The sequence below is a fragment of the Anastrepha ludens genome, chromosome 2, assembly GCF_028408465.1.
Source record: "Anastrepha ludens isolate Willacy chromosome 2, idAnaLude1.1, whole genome shotgun sequence".
NCBI lineage: Eukaryota > Metazoa > Arthropoda > Insecta > Diptera > Tephritidae > Anastrepha > Anastrepha ludens.
The window spans coordinates 62,030,861-62,039,895 of NC_071498.1; positions in this window are offsets into that span (position 1 = coordinate 62,030,861).

Below are 9,035 nucleotides of genomic sequence, written 5' to 3' on the forward strand. Positions count from 1 at the left end.
ATGGGGCTCCCAGGCATTTTAAACGCGTTTTTAATAATGCCGCGCAAACGCACAGCAGCTGTTGTAAAGTTTCCTTAACATCCTCTCTGTATTTCCTGCATTTGTCCGTGTTAGCAATCTTGTACGCTCGCATGTGCAGCCCTGAGTAAAGGAATCTCCTGGGGAGTTTTTACTCAGAATTCAGTTGGTTATGTAATTCTCTTGCTCTCAATGCCTCCCGGCTGAAAGTATGCATTGTAAAATATGAATACACCACGAGCAAGGCGAATTGAGTAGTGAAGGTAGCGTCTTCCCAAACAGTTATTTTATTTTTAGCGTTTTTGGCAAGTCTGACGCCAGGCTGCTTTCCAATACAAAACAAGCAAAACGGGGAGAAATTACATGTTGTGAGATTTAAACTTAACAAAACTATTGCAAACAAAGTGCTGCGTCTTGAATTGTGAAAGCACAAATTAATGTAATGCCTCCAACACAACCTTGTGTTCTATCATCCTTGCACCACCTCCACCACCATCCTTGTCTTTTTCAACGAGAACAAGTAAATGCGGCACCATAAAGAAATTTGGAAAAAGGAATGTTCGAAAACGCAAAGTATGTACGTATTTAAGGCGCAGCATGAATGCCGCATTGCAAAATGGCACAGTAGTGGCTAAACTAAAAATGCCGAACCGATCACCTTCCTGGCACATTGTGCGCTTTTAGGCGGTACTAAAGACCATCCAGTTATCTATTGCTTTCTTCAACGGGCAACTAATAAGATACATAACGCATTTTTAGGCGCAATTTTTGCTAGCAGTATACAAAAATAAATTAAGTAGTAATTCATTTGATATGAATTTTGATCTCTAATTATTTCTCACTGCTTCGTCTGACTTGACGCTGCTCGACTATGATACTTCCTTTGGTGCTATGTGAAATCTATGGTCTATGCAGCTACCAGAAATTCTCAAAAATGAACGGTATTTTCTAGGAACTTAAAACTTGCATTTTGTTACTAGAATTCATTGGACTATAAAACTGCATACCCAGAAAAATTATGAAAATTCTAGTAAAAATGTTGAAAATTTTGTAACAAAGTTTGAAGCTTTGCGTTATATGGCTTTAATGGTAGAGTGAACTAGCAAGTATTGGATATTTAGAAAGGGTGCATGACACGCAATATTTTTAAGTAAAGGGTCACTTTTGTGAGGCCTAGATATGAGTAGTAGATATAGGGTGGGCCATGTAAAATTTGCTTTTTGAATCGGCTATAAAAAAAAAACTAATCAATATTTTTTCAAACTTTTTTTTTATTTTGAAGATTGAACATTGTTATTTATGAATGGAAAATAATATCGTTCGAATGACGGCCATTCCATCAACCCAATTTTTAAGCACATTTTCGATTGTTTGGGCTCCAATTTCATGAATGACAACTTCGATTTCGTGTTTTAAAGCATCAATCGTCTCTGGATGGTTCGCATAGCATTTGTCCTTAACGGCTCCCCACAAAAAATTGTCCAACGGGCTTAAATCACAGCTCCGAGACGGCCAATGGATATCGAAATTTCGGCTGATTATTCGGTTTTCAAAAACGGTAGCCAAAAGTTCGAGTGTAACTTTGGCAGTGTGACAAGTTGCACCGTCCTGTTGAAACCAAATGTCGTCCATGTCATCCTCTTCAATTTTTGGAAAAAACTCGTTGAGCATGTCACAGTAACGCTCGCCATTTACTGTAACCGCGGAAGAAGAAGAATACTCACCACTTTGGAAATAGGCTTTTAATATTTCCCAATTTTGTTCAAGCGTATAGCGTCCCATTTCGTAAATGTCAAACCTTTAAGTAAATTATGAACACATTTGACATGTCATTTGTGTTACCATTCTGAAAAAAATAGGTGGTTCAAAAAGCAAACGCTATATGGCCCACCCTGTAATTCCTAGACATTACAATTTTTACCACGGATACTTACAAGATAGAACAACAAGTTAAAATTATTGAAACTTATTAAGAAAATGGTCGATTTTTAAGAACAACATATCGTAAAATTGGTGGAAATAATCGTCCGAGTGAGTCGGCAATTGAAAGGTTAGTGAACAAATTTGAAGAAATTAGTTCCGTCGTAAACAGAAAAAGGATTGAGAGACTAGAAGCTGGACGTTCTCTGGAGAATATTGCTGCTGTAGCGCAAAGTGTGCTGAACAACCATCAACATCGATATCTCGACGTGCACAACAATTAGATATTCATGAATCGACTGTTTGGCTTTAACACCAACTGGCTTCATCTAATACTCGTACATCGGCTCCACATACTAGTAAAGAATCTGATTTCATCCGAGCTGAGATAAGTTTTTTACATGCTTGGAAATGCAGGCAAACTGACAATACCAGACTTAGAAACTTACCTTCCTATGGTATGCACGGCGACATGTGAGGCGTACATATTCGATAGGGCTGATTTTTTTCCTGAAATGATTTTAACTGTAACCTTTTGGTGCCAAGTAGATGCCTCCTTTGACACATTGCATTAGGACAGTCAGGGATGTTGGGCCTAGTACTCAAACCGCTTCCCGCTGAAGCACTAACGGTTGTACCGGAGGGATCGGTAGCAGGTTTACTATAGTTCGAGTTCAAGTCCAGCACTGACGGGATTAGACTTTCGAGGCGTCCCCCTCTTAAAAAAAACAACAAAGAAACACATGTCTGGAACAATTTTTACTTACACGAATCGCCCTCAGTTTTTGTTTATACAAAATTTTATATTTAGAAATGTGTGAAAATTATGTATTTGAAATGGCGCTTAAAAATTTAAATCCATGCATTTCTCAGTTAAATATTTAATTACAATGGCCGAGGTAATCACGAATCGTTTTTGCGTGTGTGCTTACTTTGTTACTGCCTTCTATAGGCCGTTAATTTAATTTGTAAATAATTACTAAATTTGTAGCTGCAAATATACATACGGAAATACACCCGGGCTCATAATAATAGTAGCGCGACGATATACCAAGTTTTGAAAATACAATTTTATTTAAGTGGACAGATGCCTGTAAACGCCCATATTTTCCCTGATTTTCCTTAAAATTATTTAAAATGAAGAAGTCAATATATTTTTGTTAAAATTGGCATGCAGTTTATTTATACATTAAAATAATATACATTTTTTTTTTTATTTATTTTAATCATTTAAAATGGCGGATGTACACTCAATTTTTCCAGGAAGGTCGCAGCGGGGCTTCTCAATCGGTGGGCATTGTAGCATCGGCGTCAGTGACCTGAATACAAAAAACCGAAAATTTTTTTGTTTATTAATGTCATAATTTTTATATGAATTAAAAAATATGGAAAAGAAAAAATTCGCGGAATAAAATGCTTCAAAAAAAAATTTATTTTGGCGCGAATTTTCCTACTATTTTTATTCCAAAACAAATTATTCTTTCGAAAACTTGTAAATTCACATAGAAAGTAATATCATAAAGAAGATGTGTGCAAAATTTCAGTCAGATCGCTCAATAACTTTTCGAGTTATCGCGTACGTTAATTCGAAAAATATATTGTAGTTTTGAGAAAAACGCGTCTAAAGTTTGAATACATACAGTTAGTAACATAAATAAGTATACAGGAGCCTGATTTATGAAATTGTTTGACGCTAACACTTTCCTTAATATGTAATCAAAATATTTTAAAAATAAGCTTTCATATGCGCCTTAATATAGCTGTAAATTTTAGGTAGCGTTGTCCACGCTTTGCTTTGTCTTTGATGCCAGCGAAATTTATGTCACAAAAGTTAGTATACAGCAAACGCATTGATTAAAAAAGTTAAAGCTATTAAAAGGAAATAATTAAAGTGAGTATAAAAATTAAGGGAAGTACGATTTGTTTTAATTTGTTCGACATTTTTAGTAATGACACCAAGAGGAAAAGAGTTTGCTGATGATTTAAAAAAGCTGATTATAAAATATCACAAGGAACATAAATCATTGCGAGAAATCGGTCTTTTGATAGATAGAGCTTTGCTACAGTTCAAAAGATTGTGAATAAATATAAAAGTGCGGGAAGCACCATAAAAAAAAGCGTTGTGGGCGTCCGCCGCTCTTAAGTCTCCGAGAAAAAAGCTTAGTCGCACGGAAAATCAGAACAAACCCCAAAATACCTAAGTGCCCCCAAATTGAAATCTGCAGTTGAAATTGAGACTGGAAAACAATTTAGCATCCAGACTATTCACCGGGTTTTGCATAGTGCTGGTTATCATGGGGGCAATGTTACGAAAAAGCCCTTCGTGTGTAGTGTCAATCGGAGTAAACGGATTTCATTCGCAAAATATCATGAAAAATGCGACCAAACGTTTTGGAACCAAGTCATATTTTTTTATGTGTGTAAGTTTAGTATCTGTGGATCTGATGGCCGTGAAAAAGTTATTACGGCTGTTATTATATACAATGTGCGAAAACAGCTGAAAACACCGCCACAGTCCCCGGATACCAACCTAATCGAACATTTATGGGAACATTTAAAGCGGCAACTACGAGGGGTGCCTTTTATATTTCGGGATTTGGCAACCCTGGTGTTGCAATCTGACAACTGACAGCTGCATCGCAAAGTTTGACATTTTTTGGCTTTTACGTACTCAGAAGGTTTTGAAATACCAGCGCTATTTGTGTTGTTTACAGAAACTTAAAAGATTCATCTCGGTCCAAAAATGGAATTAAATCGTGAACATTTTCGTGCGATTATTTTTTACAACTTTCGACGTGGATTAACTCAGCAACATTGCATGGATGAACTTAATTCATTTTTTGGCGATGAAGCTCCATCAAGGACCAGTGTTTATCGATGGTATGGTGAATTCAATCGTGGTCGTAGTTCACTCCAAAACGAATTTCGTGAAGATCGTCCAAAATAAGTTGTTGTTCCGAAAACCATTGATGCTGTGCGCGAACTGATATTGCTAGATCGTCATGTGACCTATCGTGAGACTGAGACAATCTTAGGCATTAGTGGGACCAGCATACATTCAATATTGCATAAACATTTGACTGTCAAAAAAATTTGTTCGCGTTGGATCCCACACAATTTGTCAATCGCCCAAAAAAAGGCTCGTGTCGATTGGTCGAAGGAAATGCTCAAAAAATACGATCGCGGGGCTTCGAAACACGTCTATGACATCGTGACAGGTGATGAATCATGGATTTACGCGTATGAGCCCGAAAGTAAACAGCAGTCGACTGTATGGGTGTTTCAATATGAGCCAAATCCAACAAAAGTTGTTCGCGCACGAAGCACTTCCAAGCAAATGGTCGCCTGTTTTTTCGGAAAAACTGGACATGTCGTAACCGTACCACTAGAACAACGCAGAACAGTAAATTCTGAGTGGTACACAACCATTTGTTTGCCAGTTGTCTTCCAAGAAATTAGGAAAACCAATCGCCAAAGACGGATCACTCTTCACCAGGACAATGTGAGCTCTCACACATCGGCTCAAACAACTGAATTTTTGAGCACCCAAAGCATCGAATTAATGGGCTGACTTGGCACCGAATGACTTCTTTTTATTCCCGTACGTAAAAAACAAACTGAGAGGTCAACGTTTTTCGACACCTGAAGAAGCGGTTGCGGCATTCAAAATGCATGTTTTGGAGGTACCTCATTCAGAGTGGCAAAAGTGCTTCGACAATTGGTTCAAACGCATGCAAAAGTGTATAGATCTTCATGGAGAATATTTTGAAAGTGATTTTCGATGATTAAAATTTGGTTTTGTTCTCTAATCCCGACATATAAAAGGCACCCCTCGTAAGTAAACATTAGAAATAAGGAGCAACTGAAAAACGTCCTCCAAGAGGAATGGAATAAAATACCACCAGCTGTAATTGAAAACTTGTTGAAATCAATGCCATCACGACTTAAAGCGATTGTAAAGTCTAATGGTTATCCTACCAAATACTAGGATTTGATTTTAATTATGTTTTTGATTTCACAAATTAATAATATGATGAACTGTAAATTTACTTTTGAGACATGAATATTTATAAAGTTTAATATAAAAAGCTATAATTCTCTTCCTTTTTAAAAGCCATTATTTGGATTAAATATGATTTTTGTATTTCATTCATGTAAATAAAACACAATTTTGTTATAACTTAGGTTGTTTGAAGGAATCGATTGGGGGGAAATTGAAAACGCGTCCGGTGTATAATTACTTACTAACTGTAACTACACCTCTCCGAGCGCTCGAACGCAGCGCTCACGGTTGACGATCTATAATATAAGAAACACTTAAATTTACGTTCTAAAAATTAGTTGACATATTCTTAAATGATTATATTAACATTTTATGAAAAAAAACAATTTTTTTTCGAAATTTTACAGGTATCTGTCCTCTTAATTTTTTTATGTTTTTACAAAACTATAGTGCATTCCGCAACAAAACCATATAACTAACACTAACTCCAAACACTGTACAAAATTCAGAAAAATTTCCGAAAAATTTAAGGAGCTCCCAAGAAATTAACAAATTGCACCAAAATGTTCCACCTTTCATTCAGAGTTTTTAAATGATTCGATTTTGAAAATTTTCTTCCATATGAAGCAAATGCGCAAATTTTTTGTATGGAAGAAAATGTTCGCCACCTCAGAGAAAAAAAATTCTCAAAAAGCAATGCAATTTTTGAACCACCCAAAACAAGCACTTTGTTATACTAGAACTCAATGGGCTAGGAACCTAGGTACTCGAAAATTTTTAATTAAAAGTTGACAATTTTGATGTGTCTTCTTTTTTTTGAAGTTTGTTAAATTTTTATAAATTTCGGAGACAGTTTGGAGCTTTGAGTTATATTGTTTTTGTTGTAGAATATTCTATCCTTAAATACAAAAAAAAAACAAAGTTATCCCGAAAAATAGTTAATACTTGGTAATCCGTTGCGCTACTAACGGGTGATTTTTTAGCTATTATCTTTTTAAACAGTTGTTTTAAACAGCTGACGCACGTTTTTTGTCTATAATTTAACCATGAATCGTCTTACAAACGAACAACGCTTGCAATTCATTGAATTTTATTATAAAAATGTGTGATCTGTTAAGAAAGTTTATCGCGCGCTTCTTCCATTCCAGTGATTAGGCACATTTTCACCTCAGTGGATTCGTCAATAAGTAGAATTGCCGCATTTGGCCGATTGATAATCCAAAAGTGGTTGCCGAAAAACCAATGCACCCACAAAGAGTGACTGTTTGGTGCGGTTTATGGGCCGGCGGCATCATTGGGCCGTTTTTTTTCCAAAATGAGGCCGGTCAGGCAGTTACTGTGAATAGTGTTCGCTATCGTGAGATGATAAAGAACTTTTTATGGTCCGAATTTGAAGATATGGATGTGGACGATATGTAATTTTAGCAAGACAGTGCCACATGCCACACAGCACGCGTAACAATGGACTTGTTGAGAGGCGAGTATGGTGAACATTTTATTTCACGTTCGGGACCTGTCAATTGGCCACCCAAATCGTGCGATATAACGCCTTTAGATTATTTTTTGTGGGGCTATGTTAAAGCTCATGTCTATTCAGACAAGCCTGCTTCAATTAACGCATTGGAAGACAACATTAATGCATTTATATGTGAGATACCGGCCGAAACATTGAAAAGAGTATGCCAAAACTGGCCTAAGCGGATGGACCATTTGAAGCGCAGTCTCGTTCAACATTTGCATGAAATAATCTTCAAACATTAAATTATATGGACTGTACTATCGATTTAAATAAAAATTTTATGCATTTTTCTGAATTTTACATGTGTTTTTTTGAAAAACTTGAACACAGGCCTGCTCTCCAATTCCCAGCTAATTATAAACAATTGCAAAAATAAATTAAAAATAAATGTGAAATAAATATGCCGTGGCGCAAGGTGGCACAAAATTAATCATCCATTTTGTTCTTCACAAATTCTTTTACTAAATAAAAAATAAAAAATTTACTAGATAAAAAAATTATTTTGAGTGATGGAAATCTTCACGCGCTCCATTGCTTGTCTGTTTGTCTACTACAGCTGTCAAGTTCGCAACTGTCAAATATAATTGATGTGCGACGCCATTTGAAAAAATTGCGCCACCTTGTAATACACATAAGTAGTAATAAAAAAAAGGGTGATAACAAAACTATGAAGCCGAGAATATTTCCATTTGAAAATTAACACCACTCGCACGCAGTTAAAGGTGTTTAAAGTCAATACTTGAGGGTTTAAGGAAATTACAGTCAAGGGAGGCTGCTCTTGACGTGAGGCAAAATTCTATTTTAATTCATACAAAAAAGGTAAACCCATGTGTAGGCCTGTATGTATGTATGCCTATGTGTCTCATGAAACTACGTGCCGCGTGTGTGCTTGTGATTGTTCAGCATTTGAGTTGAGCCGCGCTCGATACCCACTGTACTTGTAAACAGGAGACATCAAATGATAGGAAACATATTATATTTCTTTAATAATAGTCTCTTCTGAGCAGACAATGACAACCTTATGCCATACAAACACTTTTTATAAAACCCATCTGCGGCATAAAACAATAGAAGCTCATTACAACTCTTAACAAAAGTAAACCAATTATATTTTATTTTTTTCGATCATCGATGTGGAAGCGTTAAAGCCCCGATGGATATCAAAATAAAAATTTCTAAATTTTCTAATTTTCAGACCCATTAGTGTTACATGTAAACAAATTCTATTAAACACCCTTTTCTGAACTAAACTGTATCATTAGAGCTCACTTTGTCGATTATGTTGGTATTTCCCATATAAGCTTTGATAATCCTGGTTTCTAGCATAGAGATGACCCAGCTTCTAACTAGGTTGTGGTTTTTTTCAGTAAACCCCTTCGTTTTGGTGCTCCGCACTCAGGGTTCTTGGGTTCATCTGGACAACCTGGACACCCATGCTTCATGGTCGTTTTACGGGGTATTGACGTCGTCAATCAGCATGGCTATATGCTGCCCTTTAGAGCCATCGTTTTTGGCGGAACCGGCGTCGTTCAGTTGCATATCTGTGGCCAACTCGTCGGTGTCGGTAAAGTCGTT